Source organism: Mirounga angustirostris, unplaced genomic scaffold (genome assembly GCF_029215605.1).
Source record: "Mirounga angustirostris isolate CCGP_5_RB_7025 unplaced genomic scaffold, mMirAng1.0.hap1 SCAF_5, whole genome shotgun sequence".
NCBI classification, from domain to species: Eukaryota; Metazoa; Chordata; class Mammalia; order Carnivora; family Phocidae; genus Mirounga; species Mirounga angustirostris.
In genome coordinates this window covers 20,775,792-20,798,596 of record NW_026991713.1, presented here as the reverse complement: position 1 = coordinate 20,798,596, position 22,805 = coordinate 20,775,792, and the positions used below count along the sequence as shown (strand labels likewise).

Below are 22,805 nucleotides of genomic sequence, written 5' to 3'. Positions count from 1 at the left end.
GAATGGAAAAGAGTGAAAGGAGGAATCAAGAGATAATAGACCACTGTGGTGTGAATTAGGAAAAGCAAAAATAAAAGCACACAGAAGAAACTACCTGTAAGCAGAGGACTACATGCACCTTAAAATACACATAACTGGAGGGACTATGAAAGGGTAAGATTGTTGAGAGTTGGTTCAGTAATGGCCTTGCTGTACAGTTAGTTCATCAGAGGGTGGTGAGCAAGGTTGCAAGGCAGGAGAGAGGAACACCTTTGTTGGCTCCCTTCCCTCTATGCTCCACTCTCCTATATTCCACTGTCTCCTGGTCAAATGAAAGAAGATGAGATATTCATTATACTCAGTACAAGGTTTTGTTTTGTTTTATTGACATGTTCACAGAATATGAAATAAACCCTTTTAAAGTGTAGAATTTGGTGGTTTTTAATATAGTCAGAGACTTTTGCAAACATCACCACTATCAAATTCCAGCACATCTTCATCACCCCCAAAAGAAACCCCAAACCCATGAGTAGTCACTCCCCATTCCTTCCTCTCTTCAAGCCCTTGGCAACCACTATCTACATAATTTTTTTAGAGCAGCCTTAAGTTTACAAAAAATATTGACAGGAAGATAAAGAGATTTCCCATATACTTCCTGCACCAGCACATGTATAATCTCCCATGTTATCAACATCACGTGCCAGAACGGAACATTTTTTACCAAGGATAAACCTATGTTGACACATCATAATCACCCAAAGTCCATAGTTTACATTAAGGTTTAGTCTTGGTGCTGCATATTCTATGGATTTGGACAAGTGCATAATGACATGTACTCATCATGGCAATATCATACAGAATATTTTTGTTTCTCTAAAAATCCTCTGTGCTGCCTATTTATCCTCTTGCCTTCCATCCCCCAATACACACCATCTACTTCCTGTCCCTATAGCTTTGTCTATACTGGGAATTTCATATAAATGGAGTCAAGCATATGGCATTTTGTATCTCTCTCCTTTCACTTAGCATAATGTGTTTTTCCTTTTTTTCATTAATAAATTTTATTTTTTAGAACAGTTTTAGTGTACAGAAAATTAAGCAGAAAATAGAGAATTCTTGTACCTTCTTTCCCCACTCCTTGCACAGTTTCCCCATTGCTTTTTTTTTACCATCTTACCCATTTTTACATGTACAATTCAATAAAGTCAACTATATCCCCATTGTTGTGCCAGTACAGTGGTTTTTTGAAAAAGGTAGGTGGAATGTAGTCTTTTTTTTTGAGAGAGGGAGAACGGAGTAGGGGAGAGGGAGAGGGAGAGCAGGCTCCACACCCAGCCAGAAGCCCGATGCAGGGCTAGACCTCACGACCCTGAGATCAAGACCTGAGCTAAAATCAAGAGTCAGATGCTCAACCAACTGAGTCACCCAGGAGCCCTGGAAAGTTGTCCTCTCAGCCAAGGAGAAAAAAGTTGTGCCCTCCCTAGAACTGAGAACCTATGACTTTTATAAGACTCTCTTATTTTCATGTAGCACCCCAGAGGCAGCCCCACCTGGCTGGGGGTTCAGTTCCCCTTGCTAAGCTCCATGAAAGGCCTGAGGAGCTGTGGTGACTCTCCAAGTATATGCACGTTCCTCCCTGACCTTGTAGCATTGATTTGTTCTCCTCCACTTTAGTAAATATTTTAAGGCATTGAATTGGATTTTAAGATCAGAGGCTTATTTTTATCCTGAATAAAACTTAACTGAATTCATATTGAAAGGACTAAATGATTCAACTTTAAATACTCGTTGAGTGAGTTCTTCCTAAAGCCACTTCAATTGTTTATTTTTAATAAATTTATCTCTTGGAGCACAGAGGCCACCTGTTCTGGAAATACTGATATTGATATAAGATCTGGAAAATTGATAATATTCTTAAACATTGGAGTTTCTGCACACATGGAAGGTAATTTGGGAAAAATTCCCATAGGACTAGATTGCTTTTCTATGACTATGAAAGGATAAATTGAAGAAAAAGTATAAGGGCATAAAGATATTGTCTGCATTTTTAGTTTATCTATATCCAGTAGAAAAAAACACTGGAGTGGAAATAATAATTGCTACCATTTGTTGAGGGACTAGTGACCAGGTACTGTGTTAAGCATTTTTACATGTGTTTTCTCTTTTGAAACTCACAACAGTCTTATGAGTTAGATGATATTATCATTTTTTATTGAGATATATTTGACATATAACGTTGTGTAAGTTTAACATACTGGTTTGATACATTTATTTGAAATATGATTGGCACTGCAGCATTAGTTAATACCTCCATTGTATCAATAACTATCATTTCTTCCTAATGGTGGGAATAATTAAAGTTCTGGTCTCTTACTAAGTTTAATGTTTATAATACAGTTTTGTTGTCTATCATCATTGTATTGTGTATTAGATCTCCCAGACTTATTTGTGTTCCACTTGCAAGGAAGTACACTTAAACATGTCATGACTTTTGCAGGTGAATTTAACTTCAAAGTGTTCAAGCACTCTGCTGACATGCGAGTTGGATCAAGTAAATTCTCATCCTGATCATGTGGCTCAATGTAACTTGGCCTCATTTTCCTCATCTGTAAAATGGGATTATTGGATTATGTCCCTGATTCTTAACCTGTGGTTGCCTTGGAAATGTGCTGAACCATCCAGTAGGGAACATGGTTGACTAACAGCCCCCAGTTACTCCCCCTGTGAACCTAAGGCCACACTTCTACCAGGCTGCTTCCAGCCAATGACTGAACATGGCAGGGGTACTGATGCTGGCCCAATTTGGGCTTCCTCTGATGGGCAGGTTTGGCTCAGAGACTCTCCATCAGCTGGGCAAGAGTTCCTTAGAACTGCACTGCAGTCTGAGTCTCTTCCTACCCAACCCTTTCTACCCAACACCTGCTTCTCAGGTATTGGACCTGTATCATGATTTGCAGCCTCTCCAAGCCTACTCTTGTCCACATCCCATTTACCCTTCCCAGAAATATCCTTCAATAAATCTTTTGCACAGCTAATCTGGTCTTGGTATCTGCTACTCAGAGGACCAACTTCCAACCTGGGTAGGAGAGTCAGGAAAATATTTCAAAGGGTCCATAAATTCCATGTTCAATAAGTAATGTCTCTAGACTCCATGAATTCTAGGTCTCACATTTATATGAACTATGACTCTCCAAATAAATATGGGTGATAAATATAATGTAGAGTCATATAAGAGCATTATTGAATTTACAGTTACTTTTGTTACTATGCATGTTTTCAACTGTGAATTTTTTTTCCTATTTTCTTATTATGTTATGTTAATCACCATACATTACATCATTAGTTTTTAATGTAGTGTTCCATGATTCATTGTTTGCATATAACACCCAGTGCTCCATGCAGAACGTGCCCTCTTTAATACCCATCACCAGGCTAACCCATCCTCCCACCCCCTCCCCTCTAGAACCCTCAGTTTGTTTTTCAGGGTCCATAGTCTCTCATGGTTCATCTCCCCCTCCAATTTCCCCCCTTCATTCTTCCCCTCCTGCTATCTTCTTCTTTTTTTTTTTTTAACATATAATGTATTATTTGCTTCAGAGGTACAGATCTGTGATTCAACAGTCTTGCACACTTCACAGTGCTCACCATAGCACATACCCTCCCCAACGTCTATCACCCAGCCATCCCATCCCTCCCACCCCCCACCACTCCAGCAACCCTCAGTTTGTTTCCTGAGATTAAGAATTCCTCATATCAGTGAGGTCGTATGATACATGTCTTTCTCTGATTGACTTATTTCGCTCAATGTAATATACTCTCCAATTCCATCCACATCATTGCAAATGAAAAGATTTCATTCCTTTTATGGCTGCATAATATTCCATTGTATATATATACCACATCTTCTTTATCCATTCATCTGTTGATGGACATCTTGGCTCTTTACATAGTTTGGCTATTGTGGACATTGCTGCCATAAACATCGGGGTGCACGTACCCCTTTGGATCCCTACATTTGTATCTTTGGGGTAAATACTCAGTAGTGTGATTGCTGGATCGTATGGTAGTTCTATTTTCAACTTTTTGAAGAACCTCCATACTGTTTTCCAGAGTGGCTGCACCAGCTTGCACTCCCACCAACAGTGTAGGAGGGTTCCCCTTTCTCCACATCCCCACCAACATCTGTCGTTTCCTGACTTGTTAATTTTAGCCATTCTGACTGGTGTGAGATGATATCTCATTGAGGTTTTGATTTACATTTCCCTGATGCCGAGTGGTGGTGAGCACTTTTTCATGTGTCTGTTGGCCGTTTTCAACCATGAATTTTAAAAGAAAGATAACAAGGGTCTTCATGCTTGAAAATTTTGGGAGCCACTGGGCTGGATGCTCACTCAGGGCCTCTCAGGTCTGGCGTGCTTTGATTCCCTGGCAGGGGGAGATGTACAGCACAGTGGTTGCAGAGCAGAGCTGAGAGCATGGGCTTTGGCACCAGACAGACCTGGGTTTAAATCCTTACTCTGTTTCTTGCTAGCTGTGTAAGCTCAAGCAAATTGCATAACTTCTCCAAGTCTTTATTTCCTCATCTATAAAATAAAATCTTAAGAGTGACTTCTGCACGGTATGGTTGTGAGGGTTAAATGAGAAAAAAATGGGTGTAGGGTACTTTGCCTGGCACAGAGTAAGTGCTTTGTAAAAGTCACTGGAGTTATTACCATTACTCATTCTTAGTTTCATTTTGTTTATTCATCTTTGCTTCTAACCAAAAGATTGCTTATAGTGTATCTCATAGTCTTTAACTCTTACTTCATGAGAACAGAAGATAGCATTTCTTATCTTCCTAAATTACATGGTTCATCCTTCCAAAGAAATTGCATCTCATGTTGAATACACCCGCACTCCTTTGAGCTTAGACCTTTGTAACCAACTGAGCTTTCATTTAATCAACTGGAATAATCTGGACCTTAGTGTTTTCTCCCATGTGATTTCCTTTCACAGCCAATTTGTCTTTAATGCTCAGACTGGGCTGCAATAATAACACAGAGTATTGAGAAAATCTATTATTCACACAATCCCATCTCAAATAGATGACAATTTCAGGCAGATGTAAGGGTTTTAGGTTTGGGAGCAGGGCAGCTTTTTGAATAATAAAAATAATTGCTTATCTGAGTGCTGATTTTACAGTTGACAGCAAAAAGTCATCTGGGGTGGCTCATTAGTGAAACAGGTGCATGGGCAGCTGTTCTAATTAATGTTTTAGGAATCCCCATACTTGATTTCTAGTAAGGATTAGAGAAAAGCTTTGCTATCTACCTGATTACAAGACTGGGCTGAAGACGTATAACCACTAGGAATGTTGTTAGCGGTAGGTAATAAAATACATGACTTCAGTGGCCTAAACAAACAAGAGTTTATTTTTCCCATAAAAAAGTCGAGAAGCAGATAGTTGCTTCTGTTGGTTTATCAACTCAACAATGTTTTTGCATATCTCCCTGAGATTCTTTTGACCTTTCCTTCATTGTCTCAAAATGGTTATAGGAATTCCGATCATCATGCTCAGAGTCAAGGCAAGAAGGAGGAAAGAGTGGGGAATGAGCAAGTCCATCAGATCTCCAGTAGACCATCAGTATGAGCAAACCCCATGCTTACATCTCATTGGCCAGGACTGTCCATGCAGCCACGGCCTACCTGCAGTGGGAAATGAAGTTTGTAGTGGAGCTTACTATCTTGTACACAATCAGGATGCTATTACTAAGGGAAAGTGAAGCAAGTATGTTGGGAGGGTTACCAATTCAAGGTGCTCTCAGAGGGAAGCCCAAGAATATTATTGGTATTTATGTCTTGGATCCACCTTGTTTTCTTTGTGGGAAGAATGAGAAATCTAAGAAATGCTGTAGTGAATATACTAGAGATCAAAACACATCACAACAAACTTCAAAGAGGTGTCTGCCGCATTCTATTTAAGCTTCCACTATACTGAGAAATACTTGTGGTAAAACTTAGTAATATTATTTTTAGTAATGAAGAAATGTTTGCAGTAACAATGTCATGACAATAGGATTTACTGCAATCACAGAATATAACAGATTCCTATGAAATTGTCTTGGTTTCTCTGAAACAATGACATATATTTAGGGGACAGTACATCCTGGAATCTGTTTGAGAGGCAGTTGTAATTCACTGGAATTAGTTGTCCCCAAATTCATAATTTAATTTTAAGCAATAAAAAAGATTCAAACTACATCAGGAGGTTAAGCAGAATATAAATAGATCTTAGAGTCCTGAGGTGTGCAATATAAAATAGGCCATGCCTCAGGAGTTTCTTGTGAAGATGCCTGCAACATGAACTTTTGGACCCTGACTCTGCAAAAATTACGCATCTTCAGAACTTGGTAAAAGTGTGAAAGATGGGCAAGTATCTATCAGCTCTTTCTCATTTGTATGGTACTTAGCTACCTTTGTCAGAAATAATAATGGATATATATAGTTTTCATTTGTATTTTAAATATTGCTTAAAATTAATTATATATTTGTCATGGGTAAAATCAATGTAACTACTTGACTTGTAGCATTTATTTACATTACCTATATAATCCTCTTTCCTGATATCTTTATTAAAACATCTTTAAATTGTTTAGGCATCAGATTTCCCTTTAAAAAATTAATGATATTTTCAAATTATGTTCTTTTTTTAAAAGATTATTTATTTATTTATTTATTTGTCAGAGAGAGAGAGAGATAGCAAGAGAGAGCACAAGCAGGAGGAGCGTCACACAGAGGGAGAAGTAGGCTCCCTGCTGAGCAAGGAGCCTGATGTGGGACTCGATCCCGGGACCCCAATCATGACCAGAGCTGAAGGCAGACGCTTAACCGACTGAGCCACCCAGGAGTCCCTCAAATTATGTTCTTTTATGGAAATTTGAAAATTACAGAAAAGTAAAAAAGAAAACCTCGTATTACTTAAGACATTTATATGTGTTTATTTGATTCAACCCTGATGACCACTTGATTCAGTGTCCAAGATATCCAAGATATACACAGATACACAATGATGTTATGTGCCTGGAATGTACCAATACCTACTTAAATCTGGACAAATAAAATCATGTTCTAACCATGTACCAATTGATACACTTGGTGAGAGCAGTCAATTTACAGGCCAATTTGAAAATGGGTTGAAGAGGGCAGTCAAGAAGAGGCAGCTAGAAGAGGCATTTTATCATTTATCATACTATGAGTAGACCTGGTAACTCATTAATTTAAAAATATATGTAAATACATATAACCAGAGAAGTTAGGTGACATAACAGGACACAGAGACAAAGAATCAGAACTAGAACCTGGACTTTCTTATCCTTACACTAATGCATTCTCCCATTAAATATGGATGTTCAGATCATGCAAGTGAACTGCAAACTTATTCAGCTAAAAAGTCCTCTTCTTATATTTTCATATTTTGTATGTGCTTGAGGTTATGTTGAGGAGATAGAGCTATTTTAAAATAATGCCCTTATTTCTTGCTTTGTTTTCTTCCCTTCTCCCTCCCTCCCTCCTTCCCTTCCATCCTTCCTGCCAGGTGAGGGACCAGGAGATTTTGTGCATGGACTTGGGAATCAGACAGACCTGGATTTGAGTCTTGGGTCTGCTGCTCGCTAGATATGGGACTTCATGCAGTTTGTTTAAACTTTCTATGCCTCAGTTTCTTCACCTACAAAATTTATGTACATGTACTTGTCTTACAGTATTATTTGTGTAATGTTCCAATTAAGCTTGATTCTACTGCAGTAACAACTCAAGTTTATTTCTTGCTCAAGCAAAGTCTGCTGTGGGTCTGGGTGACTCCAGGCTCAGCATTCCACATTGCCTCATTTTTATGGCACTTGAATATTAACAGATTCTTGTATGATCACCATAGCAATGAAATACTTCAGCCTAGAAAGTGACATGTATCATTTCTGCTCACACTTCTTTTTTAACTAATAAACAGTTTCATGGAAATTCCTGACTTTAACAAGCTAAAGAAATGCAGTGCTCCTCCTGTGCATGTAGAATGGTAGAACTGGAAATGTTGGTAAGCGCCACTTATATCTACCCCAATCTGCTTTCCTCATCAAGTTTTCAGTGTACTCTTCTTTGCACATAGAATCCATTCACCCTTTCCCAAGGTGACAACTCAGTAGTTCTATCTCTCTGAATCCAGGATGAAGCATACTTCAGATCCAAATTTTGTTTCTCTTAATCCAGAGCCCTATGATTTAAAGTTCATGAAGTGCCTAGTGCCTGGCACAGGGCAAATTCATTGACTAGCAGTCAGGGATAGCAGGTTGACAACAGCAGCAATAACAATATCTTTCCAATCCTGTTATGACATAGCAACATCTTCTTCATCAGGATATTTTTATAGCTCAAGACACCTGTTGTGTCAGCAGCTAAGCATCAAGTCCCCCTTCGTAGGGAATTCACCTCTTCTCATCTTAGTCCATATGATTTAGATGAGAGTGCTCCTGCCCTCCTACCACTAGGGGTGGGCATATGACCAAGGCCTAAAGAATCAATTTATTCTTGTCTTCCTGGGCACTGAGATAGGTTTATTGAGATAGGTGCTCCACTCAACTTGGTCCAGGGAGACTCAATCCTAAAACTTCCACTGGAAAGTGGGGAAAAACCCACTTTTTCTCTTAGGATGTTGAGAGGTTAAGATGAAAGTCTGTACCTGCTAAAGGTCATCTTGTGACCAAAGTGAGAGCCTTCTAGAAATGAAATAAAAAAAGAAGGAATGCCAAGGAATAGTGAGAACGAGTTCTGCTGATAGTATTTAAACCCCTGGATTTAGCTACTACTGGTTCTCTGGTGTTTTCAATAACTTGAACCAGTAATTTCTCCTTTTGGTTAACTTGGATTGATACGGGTTGTGTTGCTTATAGTGGTAGATTGCAAAAATGGCCACAAATTCTTCTCCTTCTTGTATTCATACCCACATACTTTGAGGGCTTTCCATGGACTCTGGCCTAGTTAGGTGATTTGCTTTGGACAAAAGATGCCCACAAAAAGGAGACAGAAGAGATCTGAAAACCATGTGTGCATCAGAGTTTTTCCTCTCTTGATGGTTTTTAGACCCTTCATCACAGCTGCTATGTGAATAAGTACAGATCATCTCCTTGAGGAATAATGAGAGATCATGAAACAGAGAAGAATTGCCTTAGCTGAGCCATCTTAGATCAATCAGCCCAACCAATCTACTAACTAACCACCTACACATGAAAAAGCCCAGTAGAGCTTTGTTCCTACCTGAACAAACTTTGTTCATACCTGAAAAATTTCCCAGAGGATCATGAGCCAAATAAATGATTGCTTATTTTAAATTATTAAAATTTGGGGTGGTTTGTTAGGCAGCAAAAGCTGACTGATACATTTGCCAACAAAAGGGTGCTACTTGCTGTAACCATGTTATGATGGTTCTTTTATATCTTGTCTTGCCCTTTTAATTTTTTAAAGATTTTTATTTATTTATTTGAGAGAGAGAGAGAGAATGAGCAGGGGGGAGGAGAGAGGGAGAAGCAGACTCCCTACTGAGCAAGGAGTCTGATGTGGGGCTCGATTCTAAGACCCTGAGATCATGACCCGAGCCGAAGGTAGATGCTTAACCAATTGAACCACCCAGGTGCCCCTTGTCTTGCCCTTTTAAAGCATACCAATTCTATAATAGTTTAATGAGCATATAAGTAAATGCTCAATAACTATTCCCTAAATAAATGCTTGAAATGAATAGGGGAACTTAAGAGTCAATGTCTTGCCCACAGAATTGATCCCAATGCTGACTGTTTTAGGAAGGAAAGAACTGTGGAGAAGCTGAGTATATTTTCATGCATTTATTGACTATTTGTAATCTTCTTTTGGGAAGTGTCTGTTCAAATAGTTTTCTCAGTTTGGGGGGGAAAGGGAAGGGAAATAGCTAATCTATTATTGAGCTGTAAGAATACTTTATATATCTTAGGTACAATTCCTCTGTTAGATACAAATATTGTGAATTTTTTTTTTTCCAATCTGGGGCTTGCCTTTTTTGTTTTCTTAATGGTGTTTTTTGAAGAGCAAATTTTATAATTTTAAGTCTAATTTATCAATATATTATTTTATTTTTTATTTTTATTTGTTTAAAGTAGGCTCCACACCCAGCGTGGAGCTCAACCTGGAGTTTGAACTCACGACCCTGAGATCAAGACCTGAGGGGAGATCAAGAGTTGGATGCTTGACCTACTGAGTGATCCAGGTGCCCCCCAATTTATCAATATTTAAATGGTTCATGATTTTTATGTCTTATTTTGGAAATTTTTACTTATCTCAAGATCACAAAGATTTTCTCTTATGCTTTTTACTGGAAATTTTTATTGTTTTAGCTTTTTACATTTAAGGCTGTGATCCATTTCAAATTAAATTTTGTTTTGCTGTGAGATAAAGATTCATCTTTCTTTTTCCCTCCCTCCCTGTCTCCCTTTCCCTTCCCCTCCCTCCCCCTTTCCTTCCTTCCTTCTTTCCTTCCTTCCTTCCTTCCTTCCTTCCTTCCTTCCTTCCTTCCTTCCTTTGCATATGAATGTCCAATCATTCCAGAACCATTTGTTGACAAGACTATCCTTTCCTCATTGAGTTACCTTGGCATCTTTGTTGAAAATCAATTGACCATGTAAGTGTGGATCTAATTCTGGGTGCTTTATTCTTTCCCATTGATCTATATGTCTATTCTTATGCCAGTACTACACGGTCTTGAATCTTCAGCTTTAGAGTAAATCTTCAATCAGGTAATGTAATCTTCCAGGACAGTTTTTCTCTTTTAAAATTGTTTGAATAAAAAAAAAAAAATTTGTTTGACTATCCATTTTCATATAAACTTTGGAATTATTTTATTATTATTATTATTTTTTAAAGGGCCTGCTGGAATTTTCAAACGGATTGCCTTTAATCTATAGTTCAATTTGGGGAGAATTGACATCTCAACAATATTGAGTTTCTCAATACACAAACATGATATATCTATCATCTATTTAGGTCTTCTTTACTTTCTTTCAGCAATGTTTTCTAGTTTTAAGAATACAGATTTTGGGGCGCCTGGGTGGCTCAGTTGGTTGGGCGACTGCCTTCGGCTCAGGTCATGATCCTGGAGTCCCAGGATCGAGTCCCGCATCGGGCTCCCTGCTCGGCGGGGAGTCTGCTTCTCCCCCTGACCCTCCCCCCTCTCATGCTCTCTCTCTCTCATTCTCTCTGTCACAAATAAATAAATAAAATCTTTAAAAAAAAAAAAGAATACAGATTTTGTACAATTTTCACTAAATTTATTCTTAAGTATTTTTTATGCTATTATAAATGGAGCTTTAAAAAATTGTTGCTGGTATTAGAAATAAAATAGCTTTTGTTCAGTTTTGGTAGTTTGTGTCTCTAAAGGAATTTGTCCATTTCATTTAAGTTGTCAAATTTCTTGGCATGAAATTATCATAATATTATCTTATTATTCTTTTAATATCTGTAAAATTTATAGTCACCATCCTTCTTTCATCTCTAATATTGATGATTTGTGACTTTTCCCATTTTTTTTTTATCAGTTTAGCTAGATGGTTTCAATTGTATTAATCTTTTCAAAGAAACAGCTTTTGGTTTTATTGACTTTCTTTACTGCTTTTATGGTTTCCATCCCTTTGTTATCTCTATTATTTCCTTTCTTATTTTCTAATATAAGCAGTCAGAACTATAAATTTCCCTTTAGGTGCTAACTTAGTGTACACTGCAAATTTTGATATGATTTTTTGCCAATTTTTATCCAGTTCAAAATATTTTCTAATTTTGCTTATTTGTTCTTTGACCCATGGGTTATTTACTGGTGTATGATTCATTTCTAAGTATTTTGAGATTTTCCAAGTATCTATCTACTATTGATTTCTAATTTAATTCAATTGTAATTGGGGCACACACTCTATAGGATTCAATCATTTTAAATTTGTTGAGACTTATTTATAGTAGGGTGTGGTTTATTTCAGTGATTGTTCCATATGCAATGAAAAGAATATGCATTCTGCTATTGTTCAGTGAAATGTTTTATAAATGTCACTTAGGTAAAATTGATCCATATTTTTCAAATCTATAACCTTACGATATTTTTTTTGTTCTACTTGTTTTACCAGTTACTGAGAGAATGTTAAAGTAGCCAACTATAATTGTGAATTTGTTAATTTATTTCTTTAGTTCTGTCACTTTTTTGCCTCATCTATTTTGGTCCACAAATATTTAGGATTGCTGTGTTCTTTTGATGAACTGATCCTTTTAATAAAAAATGTGCATCTTTATTATTGGCCACATTCCTCGTTTTAAAGTTTACTTAATCTGATGTTAATATACCTCCTCTAGCTTCTTATTAGTAGCATTTCATGTTATATTTTTCTCACTCTTTTCGTTTTAACCTGTGTCTTTATACTTAAAGCACATTTCTTGTAAATAGTATATGGTTGGGTCTTGCTTTTTTGTTTAATCTAAAAATCTCTTCTCTTTAATTGATATGTATAACATTTATATTTAATGTAATTATTTTTATTGCTGGGTTTAATTCTACCTTCTTGCTATTTGTTATCTATTTGTCCAACCCGTTTTTTATTCCTTTCTTCTTTTCTTGTCTTCTTTAGGATTGAGTGTTTTTTTGTTTTGTTTTTTTGTTTTTTTTCACTTTATCTCTACTATTGGTTTACTAGCTATTACTCTTTATTGTACTTTTTGCTTGAGGATTAGAGAAGGCTTCCTTAACTCATCATATACCAGTATGAATTAATAACATGCCTCTTCACATATAATGCAAGAATCTTTCTATATGTTCTATTTATCACCGCTTCTCTATTATTATATATTTTACATCTATAAATTTTATAAATCCTATAATACATTGCTATTATTTTTTTACTTTAAATAGTTATCTTTTAAAGAAATTAAGAAACTATATCCTCATTCTTTTTTTTAGTTTTAAAATTTTTTATTGTTATGTTAATCACCATACATTACATCATTAGTTTTTTATGTAGTGTTCCATGATTCATTATTTGCATATAACACCCAGTGCTCCATGCAGAACGTGCCCTCTTTAATACCCATCATCAGGCTAACCCATTCTCCCAACCCCCTCCCCTCTAGAACCTTCAGTTTGTTTTTCAGAGTCCATTGTCTCTCATGGTTCATCTCCCCCTCCGATTCCCCCCCTTCATTCTTCCCCTCCTGCTATCTTCTTCTTCTTCTTCTTTTTTTCTTAACATATAATGTATTACTTGTTTCAGAGGTACAGATCTGTGATTCAACAGTCTTGCACACTTCACAGTGCTCACCATAGCACATACCCTCCCCAGTGTCTATCACCCAGCCATCCCATCCCTCCCACCCCAACCCCCACTCCAGCAACCCTCAGTTTGTTTCCTGAGATTAAGAATTCCTCATATCAGTGAGGTCATACGATACATGTCTTTCTCTGATTGACTTATTTCACTCAGCATAACACCCTCCAGTTCCATCCATGTCATTGCAAATGGCAAGATCTCATTCCTTTTGATGGCTGCATTGTACTATATCCTCATTCTTAAACAAATTAGCTCATGACTAGTTGAACACCATGAGTTGATTTGCTTAAGTCTGATTAACTGAATTAATCACTGTCCAAGGCAGATGGATTTATCTTTAGACCACTCAGGCCTACAAAACACTAACCTGGACACACTTTTCCTGAAGAACATGGGGTTTTTAGAGAAGAAATAGAAACATGAAGAAACAAATTTTGTTCTGTTTTAAAGGGGAAAGGAAGTAATTGGTGTGGTCTAAGTAACCAGCAATGGCCACTGGCTCAAGTTATTTCCTTAATGATTTTTAATGGGTCTGGCTCCACTACTTTAAGTGGCTGTCATCCACTAGAAACTTGCATAGACACACTCTAATAAAGACCAGTTCTGTATGATTTGATTGATTAGGTTTCATTGGTATGGTTTAATATCATTATTGTGTAACACTCATGCCAATGCATTGGTATATGAATTGCAATTAATTTATGGAATGGTGGGTATAATTCCTCTGTTTTGTGTAACACCCCTGGGAATCTAAGACATATAGGACAAGTATCTTACCATGAAGTTTATCAAGAAGATTGATTAACGGAAAATACTCAAATGGAACTTTTGAAAATCAATTAATGTAATCTAGCACATCATTAGGCTAAAAAAGAAAAATCACATGATTATATAAAAATGCAGAAAAATATTTGATAAAACCCATCACCTATTCATATAAAAACTCTCAGTAAACTAGAAATAGAGAGGAACTTCCTTAACTTAATAAAGACTATTTAAAAAACCTACAGCTAATATCACACTTAATCGTGAGTAACTCAAAGCTTTCCCGCTAAGATCAGATACTAGGCAAGGATGTCTCTTTCACCGTTCCTTTTCACATCATATTGGAAGCTCTAGCTAATGCAAGAAAAGGAAACAAAAGGTATCTAGATTGGGAAATAAGAAATAAAATTATCCTTGTTGATCAGCTATGTAGAAAATCCAAAAGAATTGACAACCCACCCTCTCAAACTAACTCTCCTGGTATTAATAAGTGATCATAGCAAGGTTGCAGGATATAAGGTTAATACACAAAAACCAATCATTTTGGGGCACCTGGGTGGCTCAGTCGTTAAGCAACTACCTTCAGCTCAGGTCATGGTCCCAGGGTCCTGGGATCGAGTCCCACATTGGGCTCCCTGCTCCACGGGAAGCCTGCTTCTCCCTCTCCCACTCCCCCTTGCTTGTGTTTCCTCTCTCACTGTGTCTCTCTCTGTCAAATAAATAAATAAAATCTTTAAAAAAAATCATTTTTGCTATTTACCAACAATGAACAAGTAGAATTTGAAATTAGAAACACAATACCATTTACATTAGCACCCCCCCAAAAATGAAATATTCAACTATAAATATGACAAATATGTGCAAGATCTATGTGAGGAAACCTATAAGGCTGATGAACAAAATCAAAGAAAAATAAATGAAAGCTATTCCATGATCATGGATAGGAATATTCAATATTGTCAAGATGTCAATTTTTCTCAGCAAGTTATTTTGTGGATATTGACAAACTGATTCTCAAGTTTGTATGGAGAGGCAAAAGACCCAGAATGGTCAACACAATATTAAAGAAGAACAAAGTTGGAGGCTGACACTACTTGACTTTAAGACTTCCTGTAAAGCTACACTACTCAAGACAGTGGTATTGATGAAAGAATAGACAAATAGATCAGTGGGACAGAATAGAGAGCCCAGAAATAGACCCACTCTTCAACAGATGGTATTGAACAACTGGTCATCTACATGCAAAAACAAAACAAAGCAAAACAATAAATGTAAACACAGACCTTACAACTTTTACAAAAATTAACTCAAAATGACCACAGACATAAATGTAAAATGCAAAACTATAAAATTCCTAGAAGGTAACATAGGAGAAAACCTAGATAGCCTTGGGTATGGTAATGACTTTTTAGATACAGCACGAAAGATATGATCCATGGAAGAAAGAACTGATGAGCTGGTCTTCATCAAAATTAACAACTTCTGCTCTGTGAAAGACAATGTCAAGAGAATGGGAAGACAAGCCACAGGCTGGGAGAAAATGATTGCAAAAGACATATTGATTTAAAAAAGGCTGTTATCTAAAAACATACAAAGAGCTCTTAAAACTCAACAATAAGAAAACAAACAACCTAATTAAAAAATGGGCCAATGACCTTAACAGATACATCACTAAAGAAGATACAGATGGCAAATAAGCATATGAAAAGGTGCTCCACATTATATGTCATCAGGGAAATGCAAATTAAAACAACATTGAGAAACCACTACATATCTATTAGCATGGGCAAGATCCAGAAAACTGACTATATCAAATGCTTGAGAGGATTTATGGAGCAACAGGAACTCATTCATTTCTGGGGGCAATGTAAAATGGTATAGCCACTTTGGAAAACAATTTGGCAGTTTCTTACAAAACCGAATATACTCTTACTATACCATCTTTGGTATTTACCCAAAGCAATTGAAAACTTATGTCCACACAAAAGAATGCACGTGGATGTTTATAGCAGCTTTATTCATAATTGCTAAAATTTGGAAGCAATCAAGATGTCCTTCCATAGGTAAATGGATAAATAAATAGAAGTGTACACCTAGATAGTGGAATATTATTCAGCACTAAAAATAAATAAGCTATCAAGCCATGAAAAGACATGGAGGAAACTTAAATGCATTTTACTAAGTGAAAGGAGCCAATTTGAATAGGCTACCACTATATAATCCCAACTATATAATATTCTGGAAAAAGCAAAACTATGGAGACAATAAAAAGATCAGTGGTTGCCAGGAGTTGGGGGGGAAGGATGAATAGGCAGACTACAGAGGATTTTTAGGGCAGTGAAAATACTCTGTATAATACCATATTGATGTATATATGTCATTATACATTTGTCCAAACCCACTGAATGTATGCTAGCAAGAGACCCTAATGTAAACTATGGACTGTGAAAGATTATGATGTGTCAATGTATGTTCACCAGTTGTAACAACTGTACCACTCTGGTGGAGAATGTTGGTAATCTAGGAGGTTATGCATGAATCAGAGTAGGGCTATATGGGAAATCTCTGTACCTTCCCCTCAATTTTGCTATGAACCTAAAACTGCTCTAAAAAAATAAAGTCTTGATGAAAAAAATGGAATTCTCTTTCTTTCTTTGTTTCTTTCTCTTCTTCTTCTCCTCTCCTCTTCTCTTCTTTCTCCTCTCCTCTTCTCTTCTTCTCTTCTCTTCTCTTCTCTTCTCTTCTCTTCTCTTCTCTTCTCTTCTCTTCTCTTCTCTCTCTTCCCTTCCCTTCCCTTCCCTTCCCTTCCCTTCCCTTCCCTTCTCTCTCTTCTCTTCTCTTCTCCTTTCTTCTCTTTCCTCTTCTCTCCTCTCCTTTCCTCTCTTCCCCTCTCTTCTACCCTCCCCTCCTCCTCTCCTCTCCTCTCCTCTCCCCCTCCCCTCCCCTCCTCTTCCCTTCCCTCTCCTCCCCCTTCCCTTCTCCCTTCTTCCTCTTCTCTCCTCTCCTTTCCTCTCTTCCCCTCTCTTCTACCCTCCCCTCCTCCTCTCCTCTCCTCTCCCCCCTCCCCTCCTCTCCCCTTCCCTTCCCTCCCCTCCCCTCCTCTCCTCTCCTCTTCTTCTTCTGACTGATGTCCCCAAAAGCCAAAAGCAAAACAAATGAAAAATGTTCCATTCCAAAATGAGATGTTATATTCCTCAAAGTTTGCAAATGAGGTGGTCAGACACTGGTAAATACAGTATTGAAAATGAGAAGGGTGAACTACCAGAGTCCTGAGGGCTGAGAGATGAAGCACGAGCAGCTGGCCAGAGGAGAAGATTGCCTGTGTCCTGAGAAGTTTAGATGTATATTCCCAGAGGGGAAATCTCTGAGGAACCTACAAAAGTGCCCCATGAGAGGCAGAAAGATCAAACCTGACATGAAAGGCTATTGTGACCCAGTATTAGCTCTCTGGGCTTTGGGTTGTTTCATCAAATGGAGAACCATTAGTTCAAGTCAATGAATGGAGAACCAGGGAGCTCTTTCATTTAACATGTTCTTTTCATTTAAGGATTCTCCTGCCACTGTTGTTTAAATCTTCTCTGGGTTTTGTTTACTTTTAATGTCTTAGTCTGTGGCAAATATTTTCCTCCCTAATGGCCATATTCTTCTCACGTGAAATTTATTCTCAGAAGACAGCTAGCAAAATCCATTCAGCATTTCTCCTGGTTATTAGTTTTATTTTGAATGAGTGGATGTTATTTTAAGCCATCTTTCCCCACATATGTTGTATCAAAGAGATATTTAAAATGTCTCTTATTAACAAGTGCTCATAAATAGAGGGTTTAAATGTCTCTCCCAAATATCCGTTTGTTATGTGCATTCTGATAATCCCATCATGTTCATTTTCACTTCTCTCAATAGGGAATTGGAAACTTAACTATGTTTCAGGTAAGGTCAAGTTTGCTCTTTGGAGTGATTAGGGAGTTCTGTGACTTGGATGTCTAGGATGGGAAGGTGTGAAGCAGAACTGGTATGCAGCCAGAACACATTGATACCAGTTATAAAGTATTAAAATACCTCCATACTTGGTTGGTAATAAAGAGGCATTGCCCCAAGACCCCCATCGCCTGGCACCTTGGTTCCCCTGGACTTCTCCAGCAACAAAATGGTTATGCCTGGCAAGCCTGGGGTCCCTGTTTGACTGGTGGTGCCTGGCACAGTATTGTCTGTTCAATATTATGAATGCCACCACTTGGTGAAAGGAATGGAAAGGAATTATTACTTGATTGGCATTCCTAAGGGAATCCTGGAAAACTGGACATAATAATCATAGGGGTTAACATCTATTGATAACTGTTCTAAAGGTTTTATACATATTAACTCATTCAACACCCTCAACAATCCTATGCTATAACTATTATTATTACCCGCATTTTACAGATGAGGAACTGAGGCCTAGGTTAGGCTAGGTTAGGTTATTTGCCCAAGGTCACACAACTAATAAGTGGAGGAATTTAGAATTTGAACTCAGGCTGACCCCAGAACCAGTGTTTTTTTTTTTTTTTTTAAGTCTCCTCATGGCTCTGACCTTCTGTGAGTCTCTAAGCAATAAACATTTATTGGGCTTCTGCCATGTAAAGTACCGTGGGTGAAATAAAGCAAAATAATACCTAAATCTTATCTTTTCATAGTTGACCATCTAGCAAATTTGGTCATACTCCTCCTCTCCTGATCTGGACAACACAAGTCCTGCATAATCCCTTTTCATGTCAGAGAGATCATGTGATGAACAAATTCCAGAGGAAATACTGGGTGTATAGGACTCTTATTAAATGGTGTTCACTGAAGATCAGAAAGGTAATATTTTCAAAGGTTGCTTTTTGGGACACAGGAAATAGTTTTTTAATGTAGACATTTTTGCCTTTCACATTGAGATGGAAGTTTGTGGTACTGTTTTTCATAAATATGAATTTAGAATAGGGTAGATCCAACTTCATCCAACCAAATGGATCTGAATATAAAACATTTTCACCTGCACAGCTATTGCAACACTCAGAATTTTAGGATGAGATACATGTGTCTGTTTTCAGAAAAAATTATGTATAGATAGATAGATAACAACATAAAGCATATTTAAGGTAAATGTGATGGGATCCTATGTTAAATTTTCTAATTAAATTAAATTTTTAAATTTAAATGGGATCCTATATTAATGCATGGGATTTGATAAAAAGGCAGTGTCCCTTAAAAGCAAATTCTGTTTTATCATATATTCAGTTATGTTGCCGTGACAATAATTAGTGTGATATGTTATGAAAGGCATTCATACAAAGACAGAATGCATGAAACAGACTCCAAACACATATTACCGGCAAAAGTTTTTGTTATAAATTGAAGTGATATTTTCATGACACTTGAGAAATGGAGACCAGGAAGCCAGAAATCAAATAATCTACTCTTTTCTTTGAGATAAGAACTCACTATTCATGTTTACTTCTGCAGGGTGATTCAACTGGCTGGCCCTGATGTACTTAGGGAAACCTCACTTAGCCTCTTCTAGACCATCACACCTTCTACCTTTCAGTGCAACTTCCCTATTTTTTCTAAGGGAAAAAGTATAAATAAAATAATATTTTAAATAGAAGATTTAGAAAGTAAGACAATCAGATGGTTTATGTATATTCAACAACATTTGGGAACAGGATATCATGGGCTCTGGAACCTGGTTTCAAGCCTTGGATTCATTCTTACTAACAGTTAATTAGTCACTCTGTGACTCAGTTTCCCTAACTGTCAAATGGTCAATAGTATTTATTTGTTAGTCTTAATATTGGTTGACTATATATGTTATTATATATAAATATATAAGACTCTATATATGTGCTTAAATATATTAAAAATGAATATGTATGCATATATGTAATTAATTATAGTATATGTAAATAATTGTACCATTGTTACAAATTTGCCAAATTTTATAGAATGTGCTATAAACATTGATTTAAAGTCTGAAAACATGAACTTGATGTATCTGTTTCTTTGACATCTTATGTTATTGGGTTTTTGTTTTTGTTTTGTTTCAGAAAAATACTTTGGGGATTTTACATTTCCATTTAAAAACCTCAGATTTAACTATGAAGGGTTAAATACTTTATATAATTTAATTTTTTTTAATTTTGGAATTTTGAAAAACAAAGATTGTTATTTCATTTTATCTATATATTTTTTTTGGGTATAGCAAATTAAAGCCTGGATCCAAGGGGGTCATTATTGTTATAGCAAAAGGATCTAATATGTAGCTATAATTCTCCATCACTGTAATTTTCTTTAAAGGTTATGTTTTGGGTGTAAAATATTTGCTATGCCGTTAATTTTTTAAATCTCTGTTGGATCAGGCTTACCACTAAAAATCTGATGAAAATTATGGATCCTCTCCCTATCCCAGAAAAAAAAATGTGCATACACACCCAATTTTGAATGTAATTCTTAGGGAACTCATGAACCCCATGAAGCCCACTCATGGACCCTTTCCTCAACCATCCAGTTCCAGGAAGAACTTCATTTGTTTGTGCCTCAACAGAACAGACATTACAGTTCTGACAGAGTTCTAAGGCCTGGCCAAAGTGAATTGTAAAATAGTTTCATGTAATAGTCTTTCCTGTGTGAGGAAGATGATTGAGATCTATAGAATAAAACCTATAACTCAGGTCTCCTAAGGTCTTCCCAATCACCCTTCCCCCACAGGCAAACATTTTTTTTTTCTCTCACACTAATTGGTTCAACTAATATTTGTCAAATACCTAATATGGGCCAAATAATGGGCTAGGTGTTGTGATACACTGAAATATGACATGATTCCTGCCTCCCAGTGGGGAGATGGATGGACACATAGACAAACTCTCATATGATGTAATAATGCTATAATAAGTAATATACAAGTGTATTAAGCTTTGATCAGTCAATAGAAGCAATATTTTAAAATGTCCAATTTGTTAAATCTTTGATAATGGACCAAATTCTAAGTCAAGTTGATCGTGGGCAAATGAAAACTAAATTACTTTTCACATTAATAGTTTAAAGAATGAGTATTTGCAGAGTAGTTACTAAACTCCAGAATTAAAATGTTATTAAAAATGTTAATCACAGAGAGTCAGTCTCTTCCATTGTCAAATCAATATAATCACATTCAGGCAGTTAGTAGTAAATCAAATAGTTCTAGTTCAGAGCATGCTGAAAAGAGGAAAACTAGTTTTCCTCAGTCTATCATCTGAAAAAAGGCATTTTCCTGGAAAGATTTAGAACACAGCTTTCATCAAGGTTATAGCAGTTCATATTTTACTCCTGAAAACACAGGAAATGAATAAAACATCAGAAAATTTGAATGACAAGCTTGTCTTTAAGAAATTTTACTGGCGACAACACAAATCCTGAACCTCATCTTTCAAATGTCATTTCCTTGGTGAAGTCATCTGTGAATCCTGCAACGACAGAACTGCGTGCTCCTGGCGGCCAGGTTTCTTTAATAGCCATGACAGTATCATAATTCTTTGTTGGCCTTTGTTCCCCTCAAGAATGTGAGGTAGGGAGACCACCCCTTTCTGTTGCAGAGCAGGAGACAGGAGGCTTCTTAAAGATCTCAGTGTCACCTGACAGCACAGGGGTCTTAGTAAATCTAAGGTGTATTTGTCCATCAATTCCTCAACCAAGAGGCCCGGTATTTTCAATCTTAATTTTATTGAGGACACTGAATATCTCAAGGACTTGGAGTGGTATTGTTTGGGCAGAGGTTCAGATGGCCTTAAGAGAGGTTAATTAATTAGACACTACATTTTAGTTCTTGCTAATTAGAAAGAGCTGCCAAAAAGAATTAAAGTGCAATTTGTAATTCATTTTGATTGTCCTTTTTCATGACCCTACCTGAGCTAAAATGTGGAAGTAAAAGGGAGAGGAAAGCTGGAAGTCAGAAGACAACTTGCACATGGCCTTGGGTACCAGCAGTGGCACAGAGAAGGACCAGAGTTGGGACAGGCTGACATCAGCGCCCAGCCTTGGGTGCTAAAGAGATGGGGGGTGGGAATAGGGAGGCTGCTGAGGTCGGGGCGGGGGCTTGGGGTGCACTAGGGGAGACAGGCCTGCTCTGAAGCCCACCTTCGGGCTACACTGGTCTCCTCATCCTGGATCTGGGGCAGGTTTCCACATGCTCTAGACTTGGAGGTGGCAGTTCAGTGTGGGGTCAGGTGGAGTGAGAGGTTTGAAGAGACCTAAGGGGAGAAAGCGTGTGGGGCTCTCAGGAGGCAAGTTCAAGGCAGGAGCAGTGTCCAAGACAGCCTCAGAGCGCCTCAGGGATTATACCGTCTGCATTCCACCTAACCCCAGCTGTCCTCCTATGAGGTGGGCATGGCAGTAATAACGGTTACCCTCACGGTTGGGGAAAATGAAGGCTCAGAGAGGGTGTCTAAGGGTCACACTCTGGTGGTTGGTTGACCTAGCCAGCATAACCTGTCAGATCCATGCGCTCTCACTCCCCAGGGCAGGCCTCGCCCTTTTCCCCCCGGTGTGGCTCCACCTGTTACAAAGGTGGAGGAAGTGTGGGCACCGATATTTCATTCCTGAGCCTCCACCACGGGTCACCTGCTGCCGCCTCGCTGCCCTCCCAGAAGAGAAGGAGAGCGGGGAGGGGCACGAGAGTCGCCAGTGCAAAAAGATGACGGGCTGGGTTAGGCCACG

The 22,805-nt window shown here is 37.6% G+C and overlaps 1 long non-coding RNA gene across 1 annotated transcript in view; it reads left to right on the top strand.

The window, feature by feature from the left end:
* Positions 1-19,949, top strand: part of LOC123843380 (uncharacterized) — a 58,476-nt gene extending 38,527 nt beyond the window's left edge. The window contains exons 8-11 of the long non-coding RNA XR_010411377.1: positions 7,964-8,047; positions 10,134-10,243; positions 18,770-18,935; positions 19,581-19,949. This is a non-coding gene — a long non-coding RNA (uncharacterized LOC123843380). The remainder of the gene's footprint in view (positions 1-7,963; positions 8,048-10,133; positions 10,244-18,769; positions 18,936-19,580) is intronic.
* Positions 19,950-22,805: the final 2,856 nt, after the last annotated feature.